Below are 14,175 nucleotides of genomic sequence, written 5' to 3'. Positions count from 1 at the left end.
TGGCTATTTATTTCGAGTCAGGCAGCTGTGTAGACAGCTCGGACCTGAGAGAACCGCTCTTGCTGCTGCGCGGGAAGGAAGGGGGCCTTCAGCGCGGCTATAAAAGTCAGCGCTGGCGCGTGCGCTCTCTCCTGTTCTCTGCGCTGCCGGTGTGTGGAGATGGCGGCGGTCGAGCTCGGTGGAAGAGCTGCGCGATATCGGCGCCATCCTGCAGTAGGTCTGCCGAGGTATGTCTGATATGGGTGCAGGAGGCCGCCTGCTATCTATCGGGGAGATTATGTCTGCGACTAGTCCATTCTAATCCGTGGCCCATGTACTGGTTATACTGGTCGGGGGTCACGTGGAGGTCCCTGTATGTGGGCTTCTGGCTGACTGCCTGATGGAGGGATCTTGTGACTGCAGGGACTAATCCCATATACATGCACCCTCGGCTGAGCATGCACGTGTGCGGCTGCCGGTACAGAGATGTCAGCTGCCTTTGAACGCTTTATGCATGGCTGACGCAGGGCCGTTGCATGAGATCTGGGGGTGGACAATTTCAGCTGCAACCAGGGGTTAGGGTGTTGGCCCATATTGGATGTTGGGGGTCATATTGCTAATGTGTGATGGGCCAGATCCTACCTCTGAGGGACCCCCACCTATCCTTAGAACGGGGGCCCCTAAAGTGAGGGAGGGGACGACTCCTACGCATGACCATCCTTCATTCATATCTGTGGGAGCGCCGAAAACAGAAGAGTGCATGGCTTGGCTATTTTCGGCACTCCCATAGGAGCGGGGCAGTGCGCCATGTCAGTTTGCAGGCGGCTCCTGTGGGACCTGCCCCTATTCCACATTGGCAGTATGTAAGCTTCTGCGCCCTTGTGGGTACTGCCGTGGTGGTCCTCCGTCTGTAGTCGGCCGTGCTGGTCGCAGTACACTGACGGCTCACACCTTCTGCTCTGTTTTGCAGGTTGCTCCCCGGCGGCCGTCCTCCTGGGATGGTAAGTGTGCGGCTCGTCTCGCCTTCATTAATCCATCTGATCTTGTGTGGTCTCCTCCATGATGACTTTCTCACCACTGACTCATCTTGTGATGTCATCACCGCAGCGTTCTGATGGACCATCCCACCCTCCGAAGGCCGGCTGACCGCCTTTCACCTGAGGCTAATCTATTCTCTTCTTCCAGTAGCTGCGCAGGATGGCGCTGTGATGTATCCAAGCTCCAGGTGAGGCTGTGTAAGGACGTTCTGTGTGGGCAGGGGACCTCACCTAAGCCCCGTCCTGAGTGGAAGCTTGTGATTAAGGGGTTGTCCCCCTTCAGCAAATGGCATTTATCATGTAGATCAGGGATCGGCAGCTTCTGGCACTCCAGGGTGTGGTGAAACTACAACTCCCAGCATGCACAATTGCTTGGCTGTTCTCAGATCTACCATAGAAGTAAACGGAGCATCCTGTAGGTTGCTGCTCCCTGATGTAGGTAGTCAATACAAGGCACTTACTAATGTATTGTGATTCTCCATATTGCCTCCTTTGCTGGCTGGATTAATTTTTTTCCATCACATTCTACCCTGCTTGTTTCCATGGTTATGACCACCCTGCGGCGCTGGTCGTGCTAGCACACTGTAGGAAGGTGCCGTCCTATGTGCGCTCCCAGTCCTCACCAGACTTGGTGCCTTTTCCTATAGTATGCAAGCACGACCACCACTGCTGGATTGCAGGGTGGTCGTAACCATGGAAACGAGCAGTGTATAATCTGGTGGAAAAAATGTAACCAGGAAGCAATATGGAGAATCCCAATACATTAGTAAGTGCCTTGTATTAACTTTCTCTACATGATAAAGGCCATTTGCTGATGTGAGACAACCTCCTTTAAGGTCCTTCGTGTGATGGGTTTGCGTGTACGTGATGACACCTTGACTAGAGTCTCTGATAACTCGTGAAGATCAAGTAAACGCTCTGATGCACGCAGGACCTCGTCTGTACGGGCAGTGCCATTTTCTTGGCTGGTAGCACCAATCTAACCTTTGTATAAACGGGGTTCCTCAGCACCTACCCCCACACAGACCACCGCCAGAGGTGTCGGAGTACATCTCCCTTGAGGACAGGATCAGGCATGTAGAAATCTGCTGCAGGGGCCACTGAATTCACGTTATGTGGTCAGCTGGTCCCACTAAAAGCAGCAGCTTTGCCAGGCTGTCTGTGTATGGGTAGCTTTAGGCTTAATTGCTTAGGACCTATCCAGCTGGTGCAGAACTACCACTCCAATCAGCTTGTAGATGGCACAGCCTGCTTGGAGTTGTACATGTAGCACTGCAGGTTGGGGAGATGCAGGTCTTCTCTCGGTCTATTACTCTGGGGATGGGGTCATTCATTGACTTTCCTTTTCTTTCGTTTGTAGGTTCATCCTGACTAACCCAGAGCTACAGAGATAGAGGTATGGGGCCTGCTATACCTCTGCGCTGGTCACCAGCTTGCTAACGCTTGGCGGCACCTTGCCCTGAGTCTGGAATGGAGTGGATAATGTCACTGAATTGCCTGATGCTTGCACCGGTGAGAATGGCGGCAAAATTTCAGCTGGGAGTTGTAGTTACGGCATCAGTTTACAGGAGGCAGGAAAACCCATGGTAGACCATTGGCCGATAGGAAATTATAAAACCCGCTACAGTGGTCCTTGTAGTGGTGGTAACTGGCAGCATGCAGGTTGGCTTTTTCAGGGTTTTTCATATAGGGAAAGTCTGAACAAGTAACAAGATAAAAAATGCATGGATTTTCTTGGTATTTTCCACCAAGCAAAGAAGCTTGCCAGATTTCACACTAAGGGGGTCCAGGGTGGGGATCCGGCCACTTTCTGGCTTGAGTGCTGGGTTTTACTGGAAAAAATGCATGCGTCGGTATGTCCGGCCGAAATCTGGCAATCAGGACGGAAAGTGGCAGAATCCATCATAGCCAATGGGGTCCAGCAGTGAAGGTGGTATACCGCTGTGCCCGGTGCAGAGAAATACAGCACGCTGTTTCTATGCCAGCTTTAAAAATTCCAGATATGAAAGTCTCCTTAATAAAATGTGGCAGCGCCCTAAAGCCTCAGATCGGCCTCTGGCTTTGTCTGTAAAACTTGGACACCTTCTGTGTTCTCTAGAGAAACCTCTGGCGCTCTGCTCAAGCTACAACTCCAAGCATCCTCTTAGTTCTATGCGAGTTAGAGCAGTGTGTCCCAACCAGTGTGCCTCCAGCTGTTGCAAAACTACAACTCCCAGCATGCCCGCACAGCCAAATTCTGTCTGGGCATGCTGGGAGTTGTAGTTTTGTAACAGCTGGAGGCACACTGGTTGGGAAACAGAGTTAGAGAACAGCCAAGCACATGTGCATGCTGGGAGTTGTAGTTTCACTGCAGCTGGAGTGCCAAAGGTAGCATAAATTATACTGCAGCTTGGTGTTAAAGGGGTATTCTGGTAGGTACAAGCTATTCTGTATCCACAGGATGGGGTGCTGGGACCAGCACCGATCATGAGAACAGGGGTCCTGTACCCCTTGCTGCTCCCCTAAAATGACAGCATAGCCGGTCATGCGTGGCCACTCCATTCATTTCTATGGGAGTTCCAGAGTATACTTTTCTCTATGGAATTCTCATAGAAATGAAGGGAGTAGCTGCACATGTGCCACTGGTTATTTTAAGGGGGGGGGGGGGCTGCAGGGGTTCCAGGGACCCCATTGTGATAGTTGATTGGACCCCAACAGATCTGAGTTATCCCCTATCCTGTGGATGGGTTAACCTGTACCTACTGGAATACCGCTTTAAATACAGTAATGAAATGCTTGTGGATATTAATCTCTATTTTGTCTGCAGGTTCAGTGTGGTCCCCAGGACTGCAGAGGCCGAGCGAGTCTCCGTACTGGATGTAAGTCTACAGACGATGTATATGGGGGGGTACATGAAGGAGGAGCGTGGCTGATGACACCTAGACTAGAGTCTCTGAATAGTCTGATGCCTTAGTAAACGCTCTGACACGCTCCTCCTTTCTGGGGTGGTAAGCATGGCAGTGCCGAGCTGCGTGTCTAGCTGGCCCTGTTACTATAAGGCTATGTTCTCATGCAGCAGTCACACCTCGGTTTACTGCAGTGAAATGGCTGCACGATGCCACAATTTTGCAAGAATTGACATTAGGTTGTAACTTGACAGTACTGGCTGCAGTGTGAATGTACCCTTACCAGGGAATAGTGCTGCCTATTGTCATTAATCATAGATCTGCACTAATTATCATCTTGATTACAGGTGCGGTCTGCCATCAGTGAAGCCCAGGAGCCTAGATGCACTGCATGGAGAATTACAGAGGACCTGTTACCACAAAATGTGATCTGAAGGCACCTGGTTAGAGCAGGAGGAGCGGACTGATATGTATTGTGGAAAGATGCAGTAAAACCTGTCATTTCTATCTGCAGCCCTGTGAATACCCCTCCAGTACAGGGGAGGTGGTGTGATCAGTGCCTGACGGATATCTGCACACTAATGGCTGTATGAGACCAGGTCGTCCCTAATGAGTGTTTGTAGGAATGCTCGTTAGCATTTATCAGGCTGTGTAAGGGCACCTTCACATGTGACATTTTGCGGCAGAAAATTCCACTACTGAAAAGCGGTTCTGTTCGCCTTAACCACCTCCCGACCACCTAACGCGGGGATGCATCCTGCGGGGGGCCGGGTTATTCCTCCTGGACGCATATACACGAGATGGCGTGCATATGTGGCCCGCACATGCGCAGTGTGGGTTGGCAAAAGGTGCACAAGGAGTTGGTCACCAGCCTGCAAGCCAATGATCAGCGCTGGCAGGTTCACTTTTAAAATAACAAACCACCAGCCATATAACACATTTATAAATATAATATGTTAAATGGCTTCTGTGCTCTCTGCTGGGTCCTTTTCATCGGTTGGTCCCAGCAGAGGGCACAGATCACGGAGTACACCAAGCACTACATATTTAGCCTCTGATCTCCCCTGTCAATCACTAGTGAAAGAGGGGAAAAAGTGATCAGTGTAAATTGGCACTTTTTTTTCCACCAGTATTGACTGTTAGGTTTAGGATAGTTTAGGCCCCTTTCGTAGGTAGTTGGTTTCAGTTAGCGCCCAGTCCACCGCAGTCGCTGATTAGCGTATCGCTAATCAGCATTGGTACTTTATAGTATCTGAGTGATCAGTCAGATCTATAATAGTATTAGTGTCACCTTAGCTCGCCCTCTGCCCAAAACGCATTGTTTGCCCAATCAGGCCTGATCGCCCACACGTGTGTTCACCCATGCCCGCCCTGCCGCATTGACAACATTTTTTTTCTCACTTTACACGCACTGCGGTGATAAAAAAAATCAGTTTAGATATTTTTATCAACTGCAGCGGCCTCCGGTACTTCACTAGCCTCCCATTTGGAAGACAGGCTTGCTTTTTTTCTTGGGTAGTCTCAGGGAATACCCCTAAATTTAGTTGACCAAATGTCAAACGAGGGGTATTCTTCTGAAGAGGCCTACAGGCTTCTGACCCAGTCGGATGAGGAATGGGAACCCTCATCTGATGGATCTAGCGGGTCAGAATACGAACCTGTAGCAAGCAGTGGCTCTCTGACCCAAAGTTCGGACGATGAGGTTGAGGTCCCTGATAGCACCATGCGTACCCGGCCCCGTGTTGCTAGACCGCAGGTTGCGCAAGGGCAGCAGAGTGGGGCTGGCGTAGTCGGATTATGTGGTGAGGCATGCACCAGCAGTGCACCCCTTCCTGGACCTAGTACCAGCACTGCCATACAACATGGTGAAGTGGCGAGCACCAGAAGGGCAGTTGACGCTGGTACGGTAAGCACGTGCAATAGTCGCCCCGTCGCAGCCACTGCACAGACAGGCCCTTAGAGTCCCTGAGGTGCTGGCAAACCCTGATTGTCAGCCACCATCTTAAGCCGCACCAGTAGTTCCCCCTTTCACAGCTCAGATCGGTTCGGCACTTTTTTTTTTTAAGCTGTTCTTGACTGCGGAGCTCTTGGACATAGTCGTGGCAGAAACAAACCGGTATGCCACTCAATTTATATCCGCCAACCCGGGAAGCTATTATGCCCAGCCTTTCCGGTGGAAACCTGTCCAAGTTTCCGAATAAAAAAAATTTCTGGGCCTTCTCAACATGGGTCTAACCAAAAAGCATGAATTGCGGTCATATTGGTCCACGAACCCAATTTATCACTGCCCATGTTCTCTGCTGCTATGTCCAGGGCACGATTTGAGACCATCCTGTGTTTCCTGCACTTTAGTGACAACGCCACCTCCCGTCCCAGAGACCACCCAGCTTTTATGCCCAGCCTTTCTGTGGAAACCTGTCCTAGTTAATGTTCCAAAAGTTCAATAGAGTTTATAAAAGTTAATGTTCTGTTTTCAAATGTTTTATGTAAAGTTAATAATAAATTTATTGCATTGCTGCCTGTGTGTTTTTGTTTTTTTTACCTTCTAGGTGGACCAAGCGATCAATCAGCTGCAGCACTGATGTGCATTCTGACAGAAGCATTGCGCTGCTGTCAGATTACACAAGTCGGTGTATGCGGCGCTGCAAGACTAGCTTTCTCTGAAGTAATAAAGATATGTTTGCCGAGGCGGCGGTGTTCATATGCTTTGGCAAACACTGTATATAATAAATTCTGGCAATGATTTATTCATCCACATCGATTGATGTGAATGGAGAAATCGGGTTTGCCAGGGCATACGGGCTGAGTGGGTTTGGATAGCAGGGCATTTTTACGTATTTGGATTCCAAACTACTTCTCACGCTTTAGGGCCCCTAAAATGCCAGGGCAGTATAAATACCCCACAAGTGACCCCATTTTAGAAAGAAGACACCCCAAGGTATTCCGTGAGGGGTATGGTGAGTTCATGTAAAATTTTATTTTTTTGTCACAAGTTAGTGGAATATGAGACTTTGTAAGAAAAAAATAAAAATCCGCTCACTTATGACAAAAAATAAAAACTTCCATGAACTCACTATGCCTATCAGGGAATACCTTAGGGCAGTGATGGTGAACCTATGGCATGGGTGCTAGAGGTGGCACTCGGAGCCCTCTCTTTGGGCACCTGCACCCGGGAAAAATTCTATGGTGTACCAATATGCTTTAGACTTTTCCTTTAATTCATTCAGCGCAGGACGCACTATGAACAGCACAGGAGACGTACTGAATGTAGGCAGGCTATTATAACCAAATAATAAAGTACATGCAAGATAGACTGGACTGTAGTATTCAGGGTAAATTAATAAAGTACATGCAAGATAGACTGGACTGTAGTATTCAGGGTAAATTGCTGTGTTGGCACTTTGTGATAAATAATTGGGTTTTGGGTTGCAGTTTGGGCACTCTGTCTCTAAAAGGTTTGCCATCACTGCCTTAGGGTGTCTACTGTCTGAAATTGGGTCATTTGTGTGTTGTCTCTACTGTCTGGGCATTGTAGAACCTCAGGCAACGTGACAGGTGCTCAGAAAGTCAAATTGCGGAAATTCATTTTTTTGCACCATAGTTTGTAAACGCTATAACTTTTACCCAAACCAATAAATATACACTTATTGCCTTTTTATCAGACATGTAAAACAATAAATTGAGAAATTTATATAGAAATGTAGTTTCATTTGAAAAATTTTACAACAAAGTGAACTTTTATTTTTGCAAAAATTTTGGTCCTTTTTTGATGTCAAAAAAAGGAAAAATTTCAGCAGCAATGAAATACCACTAAATGAAAGCTCTATTAGTGAGAAGAAAAGGAGGTAAAAATCATTTGGGTGATAGGTTGTATGACCAAGCAATAAACCGTGAAAGTAGTGTAGTGCAGAATTGTAAAAAGTGATCTGGTCATTAAGGGGGTTTAAGCTAGCGGGGCTGAGGTGGTCCTATCACCTCGTTTTGACATAATTAGCTGTCAGACACTAGCGATCTGCTAGTGTCTGCTCTACCAAACAATGCTATTATAATACCTTTGTGTGCAGCCGTTTGCCTAAAAAACTAACATTTATTGATATTCTAATGAGCCTCCAGGTGCTATGGGGGTGTCTTTTCAGCACCTAGAGGCTCGGTCTACTCGCACAAAATGCCGCCCAGCGCGTCCCTCCAGCCCGTCTCTAGAATGCCATCCTCCCTCTGAGCCAGCTGACGAATTCTCGCACCTAGGTGCTAAAAAGACGCTCCCATAGCACCTACAGGCTCATTAGCATATCAATAAAAGTTAGTTTTTTAGGCAAACGGCTGCACAAAAAGCTATTATAATAGCATTGTTTGGTAGAGCAGACACTAGCGGATCGCTAGTGTCTGATAGCTAATTATGTCAAAACGAGGTGATAGGAACCCTTTAAAGAGGACCTTTCACCGATCCTGACATTGTGAACTAAGTATCATGACATATACAGCGGCCAAGGTTCTCCCTGCACTTACTATTATCTGTTCTCCTCTGGTATGTTCGGGGACTTGGTTATAGTAGGCGGAGTCTCCCCATGTTCTGCTGGGCGTCTCCTCCTAGGCTGTAGTGCTGGCCAATCGCAGCGCAGAGCTCACAGCCTGGGAGAAAAATAAAACCTCGAATAAATGGAACAGATTTTTCAGTTGCAGAATTTTCTGCCACATGTGAAGGCGCCCTAATACAGCCCTAAGGCTGGGTTCAGACCTGAGCGTTTTACAGCGTGTACGATCGCGCTGTAAAACGCCCGACGCCCCAAGAAGTACATGAGCTTCTTTGGGGCGTCTTGTCGCGCGTTCCCGTACATAGACTTCAGCGGGAATGCGCGACAATGGGCGTTCGCTTGTCTCTGTGTGCGCGATTGCAAACGCCTGTACAATCGCTCCATCGCGAACGCTCAGGTCTGAACCTAGCCTAAGTGTCGCTGATTACCCGATGACCGTGCAAACCCCTTGCTTCCTGACAATCGCCTGCAGAATCTTTTGCTGTAATATCGCCCTTATACACAGTGCTATCCTGTACCAATAGCTGTTCACAGGAAGTGACAAAAAGTTTTACTGAATCTTTCCCTACAGTATTATTATAGATCAGTCTGCTCAGCTCCTCCTGCTCTAGAACATGCTGCTTTCAGATGGCACTGCGTTTTGTGTTGACCTTGATTTCCAGCGTATCAGCCAGTCCCCCAAATGTATAACCTCTAGCCCCTAGCCATGCAGCCTGCCTTCAGGGCACAGCCATGCGTTCAGGTTGCCAAAACAGGAATGCATTTTATTGATCTGTCCTTTGTGTGTTCTCTCCTTATGATCCACTCCTGATCTTGGCTCCTTAGGAATGATTGTAGGTGACTGTATATGGAGCTTGTAAAAGAGGGTCGTGGCTTGTAAAAGGGCAGCTGAGCTGCTCACATGTCTGTAAACTGAATTTCTGCAATAAAGAAACAACAATAAGTCCATAAATGTTGGCTGGGAAAAGGAGTTGCTTTTTTATGTAGTTGTTGAGCAGTCTATAAAGTCCTGCACTGACTGCTGCCTGTCCTGTCGGGGGCAGAGAAGGTCTGGAAGCTGGTGGTGCTCGTCTCAATAGTCTGCCAGCTATTAGAAAGTGTATAAGTAAAGGGGGAGGGGGTGTCTAATGACTGGTTAGGGGGGACCCAGCAGACTGGTAAAGCCTGCATTAGATGGAGCAAATATTGTACCAAATTTCGTGAATGAAACCAAACTAACCTCACGAGAATATGAACCGTTAAATGAGTGAGGAATCGCTCGTTTCACACTTGCCAAACGCACAATGGCGTTAAATTGATTTTCTTTATAGAAGTAAACTTAATACAAAGTCATATCAATGTGCTGGTATTAATAGTCAACTTTATCCCTACGTCCTATGACAGCATGAGGAGAGGGGATCTGCCTCCCTGGACAGGAAACCCACAGGTATAAATTAAAAGGAGCCTCTCCCTCATTCAGTGATGTGGTGTCCTGTCCTGGAAGGACAGCCTGCAGGATTTTTATATTGTAAAGCTACATGGGGAGTAGATTCTAACCCCGGATTTAAGGCTGGCTGGGCAGAGGTGTGCACCGGGTGAGGTCCCCGCTACGCACACCTTGAAGACTGCATCTGATCGCAGGGGCAGCAGGATGCGATGGAAAGAGCAGAAAATGTGTTTAAATACAAGGCCATCTGGGCAGGGACGCAAGTAGAGGATGTGGTGGTACTCACCAGAGCCGCAGCAGGCACATAGATGCAGTAGAGCGATCCCTGGTGGCGTCTGGCCTCCCCAGCTGACAGGTAAGTAAGAAGGGTCAGAGCTTGAAGGAGCGCTCTTTTTCAAACAGCATAGCGGTAGTGACAAGCTCAAAAGCGCCAGGTATATAAGAGGGGGTGCTAATGATGTGATCCTGGCGTCCCATGCTTGATTCAGAAATTTCTTCAGCCCAGTTCAAGCCTACCTTAGGATCTTTGCGGGGTTCTTCCAGATCGAAAGCCGCAAGAGGTATCCCAGCATGGAGAGCTCTGCTGAAACCCCAAGAGACCCAGTTACCCCTGCACCTGTGGTATGAATGCGGGTATGGGTGGGTCTATTTTCAATGTAATGGACTTTTTGGATTGTTTATCCTGGCATTTTTTTTTATTCTTCTAGGGTAAACCTTAAAAAAGCGGCCGTTGAGATGTGCCATAAAGAATGTGGCCTCTGTAAAACAAAACTATATCCCCCCTATACTAACCCGTTATGTAGAGCATGCATTGAAAATACCATTGCTGAAGAATCCCCGATTATGGTTAGATGCATGAAGAAAATGATTAGGGAAGAAGTCAATAGTACCTTGTTATCTAAAAGAAAACACCGTCACCATAGACTAGAGAAAAGTCCGCTTTAGCTTTGCCAGATTCTGATGTTTCCAGTTCTGAAGAATTCCTAGAAAGCGGGGAAGTGGCTACAGCTTCTTCATCCTCGGATGACGAAGGTGGTGGTAGACCTTTTTTTTTTTGTTTTTTTTTTCGCTTGTTAGCGCAACCATGAATTTTGAAGATGCTAAAGAAGTCTGATCTGTTCAGGACATTATGTTTGAGGGGCTACAAACAAAAAAACTTTTGAGGCCATGATTAACAGGAAATGGAAACATCCGGATAAACGCAGTTTCATCCCAGGGTTGGTTAAGAGGAACTATCCCTTTGAAGGTGATTGTTCTTTATGGGATAAAGCTCCTAAAATCGACGTCCCCATAGCCAGTCTCAGAGATCCTCACTGCCTTTTGATGATCATAGTCAACTCAAGGAGGAGATGGATAGGAAGGCAGATCGTTTTTTTTAAGAACTTGGGAGTCCATTGGGGCGGCATTTAAGCCTAATATCACTTGTACGGCGAGAGCACAGATTTTGTGGATTAAACAACTGGAGGCTCAGATAAGGGATAAACTCCCAGAGATAAATGATTAGAATCCCTTCTGGCCATCTCTAAAGCAGTAGATTTTTTGGCTGATGCAGTTAGACTATCTGCTAGGGCCTCATCTATGGCTAATTCTGCTTGTAGAGCATTATTCCTGAAAAACTGGTCTGGTTATGTGGCCTCTAAAAGTCGCCTTTGTAGCATCCCGTGTGAGGGTAAATTCCTTTTTGGCTCAACTTTAGACGACATCCTGGAGAAAGCGGGAGATGGAAAAAAGGGTTTTCCATCTTCCTTTTCTCCTTTTTGTAGACAGAATTTTTCCTTTCAAAGGGGCAGGCTGTTTAAGGATGGGAAAAATTTTCCAGATCCAGAGCTAGGTTTTTTTTGTTCAGAAATCAGCCCTCAGATCCTGCCAGAAAAGATAATCCACAATGAAGCCAGGGTGGGAGGAAGATGAAAAAATGTCCTCCCAGTCTGGACAAAAATAACAAACAGCACCTGGATCCTTCGATCGTTAAAAGAGGCATTCAGGATAAATTTAAAATGTTCCCCTCCAGAAAAGTTCAGAGTAACCCAAGTAGGACGCACAGTTCAGGCCTCCTTAGAGAAAGAGGTTTTAAGCCTTCTTCAGAAGGGAGCGCTTATTCCATGTCCAGAAAGATAAGAAGGTACAGGATACTATTCCACTCTTTTTAGTAAAAAAACCAAGTGAAGACTACAGAACGATTATAATCCTGAAGTCTCTAAACAGATATCTAGAATACAGACGGTTCAAGATGGAGACCATAAAGTCAGTAGTGGAGCTCCTCTACAAGGACTGCTTTATGGTGATATTGGACATCAAAGATGCCTATTACCATCTTCCAATTTTTCCGGAACACCAGAAATACCTCCGATTGGCACTGAGATTTTAGGGGAGATTGAGACTTTTTCAATTCTAGGTATTACCCTTTGGGATTTTAATGTCCTCGAATATTTACGAAACTGGTCTCAGAGATGGCAGGCATTCACAGTACAGACTATAACCGGTCGGAGGGTAATATATCTCGTGATGGTCTTCAATTCAAATATATTCACAGGAAACATCCTACAACTTAAAACCTAGCCTTTATTAATGCTAATCAAATATAAAATTGCCCCAAGAGATGGCAGCCCATATAAGGGAGAAGGACATCCTGTTCGTACCATATTTGGACGACTTCCTGATTGTAGCCCCATCAAGTCAAAAATGTTTATATCATGTTCAGCAGGTGACGCAGATCATGTCGACCCTCGGTTGGATCCTAAACGAGGAGAAGTCGAGGCTAGTTCCAGAGAGGAAGCAACAATTCCTGGGGATAATGGTGAACTCAGTGGTTCAGAGATCCTTTTTAACTCCAGAAAAAACCCAGAAGGTAAGGTCAGTGGTTCACTCCCTGATAGACAACCCTCAAGTTTCTATAAGGAAAGGGATGTCAGTGTTGGGAACCTTGACCGCCTGTATCCCGGCTGTGCTATGGGCCCAGGTACATTGCAGAGCTCTTCAGTGGGAGATCTTAGGGGCTTGGTCGAGAGAGGCAAGAGACCTAGAGAAGGAAGTTTTAGTCTCAGCTCAGACATGTCAGGTCCTAGATTGGTGGCTTTCTCTGTACAATCTAACCCAGGAACCCAGGGCGTTCCTGTGGGGATGGGGGGGGGGGCATGTGGGGGAAACTTTACTCCAGGGATTATGGGATTGCCAGATTTCGGGCAATTCTTCAAATCTGAAAGAGCTAATGGCTGTCCTTTGGTCCCTACAGGGAGTTCTTCCCCTAATCAAAGACCGACATGTGAAGATATTATCCGACAATGGCTCCGTTGTAGCATATCTTAACCATTAAGGCGGAACGCGGTCCAAGTCTCTGGGAGCTCTGGCGGTTCAGATTTTTTTCCTTGTCAGATTTTTGTCCTTGTCGGCCCTTCACATCAGAGGGGTGGACAATTGGAAGGCGGATTATTTGAGTTGTCGTCTCTGGATCAGAGGGAATGGTCCCTCAATCAATCCATTTTTTCCAGGATAGTCAGACTCTGGGGAATTACCACAAATAGATTTGTTTGCCACCAGAGCAAAAACAGAAAGGTGGAGCAGTTTTTCTCCCTGTCACCAACAGACCTTCCAAACGCAGTGGACGCCTTGCTTCAGCCATGGAGCCAGGGTCTGTTATATGAGTTTCCCCCTCTTCAGATTATCCCCAGGGTTTTAAAGAAGGTCAGAGAGGACAAGGCAAAGATAATACTCCTAGCCCCTTTCTGGCCCTGACGAGCATAGTTTTCCTGGCTAAGGATCAGGTCTAGAGCCGATCCCTGGGTCCTGCCTGAGATACCGGATCTTCTTATGCAAGGCCCAATTGTTAATCCCCCAATGAAGGGACTCCATTTGATGGCGTGCTTTTGAGAGGCGATTATTGTTAGACAAAGGGTTATCCGAGTCTGTTGTTTCTACCATGTTGCTAAGTAGAAAACCGGTAACCACCAATATTTATGCCAGAACTTTGTAGGTGTTTTTTAAGTTCTTGGGTGTTTCTCCCTCTACTTCCTGTCATCTCCAACTAAGGTTCTAGATTTTCTCCAGAGAGGTGTGGAGATGGGTTAAAAAGATAAAGAATGTGCGGTTATGGTGGCTCACTTCTGGTAGTAGAATTGTGGCTGTGCTCAGTCCGAGGAAGCTAACCCAAAGCTTCAAAGTAGTAATATTGGAAATGAAATGAATAGACAAGACTCGCAACCGATAGGATATATGGATCTTATTTATTAGGTTATAAGGATAGGGGAACTTTAAAAAGTGTCAAATGGTAGTTGACAAATAACTGATGGTGTTTAGCATATATTTATCTGCCTCATCTG

At 46.9% G+C, this 14,175-nt stretch overlaps 1 long non-coding RNA gene across 2 annotated transcripts; it reads left to right on the top strand.

Moving 5' to 3' along the window:
• Positions 1–123: 123 nt before the first annotated feature.
• LOC122946294 lies at positions 124–5,405 on the top strand. 2 transcript variants are annotated; one of them, XR_006391232.1, is made up of 6 exons: positions 129–227; positions 950–980; positions 1,087–1,204; positions 2,377–2,528; positions 3,823–3,874; positions 4,249–5,405. It is a non-coding gene; the product is annotated as an uncharacterized LOC122946294 (long non-coding RNA). The 2 variants fall into 2 exon arrangements; XR_006391231.1 differs by having other exon boundaries at positions 124–227; positions 950–1,204.
• Positions 5,406–14,175: the final 8,770 nt, after the last annotated feature.

This window comes from Bufo gargarizans, chromosome 9 (assembly GCF_014858855.1).
Source record: "Bufo gargarizans isolate SCDJY-AF-19 chromosome 9, ASM1485885v1, whole genome shotgun sequence".
In the NCBI taxonomy this organism is placed as follows: Eukaryota; Metazoa; Chordata; class Amphibia; order Anura; family Bufonidae; genus Bufo; species Bufo gargarizans.
The sequence above is the reverse complement of the archived record's forward strand: the minus strand, read 5'-3'. Positions and strand labels throughout refer to the sequence as shown.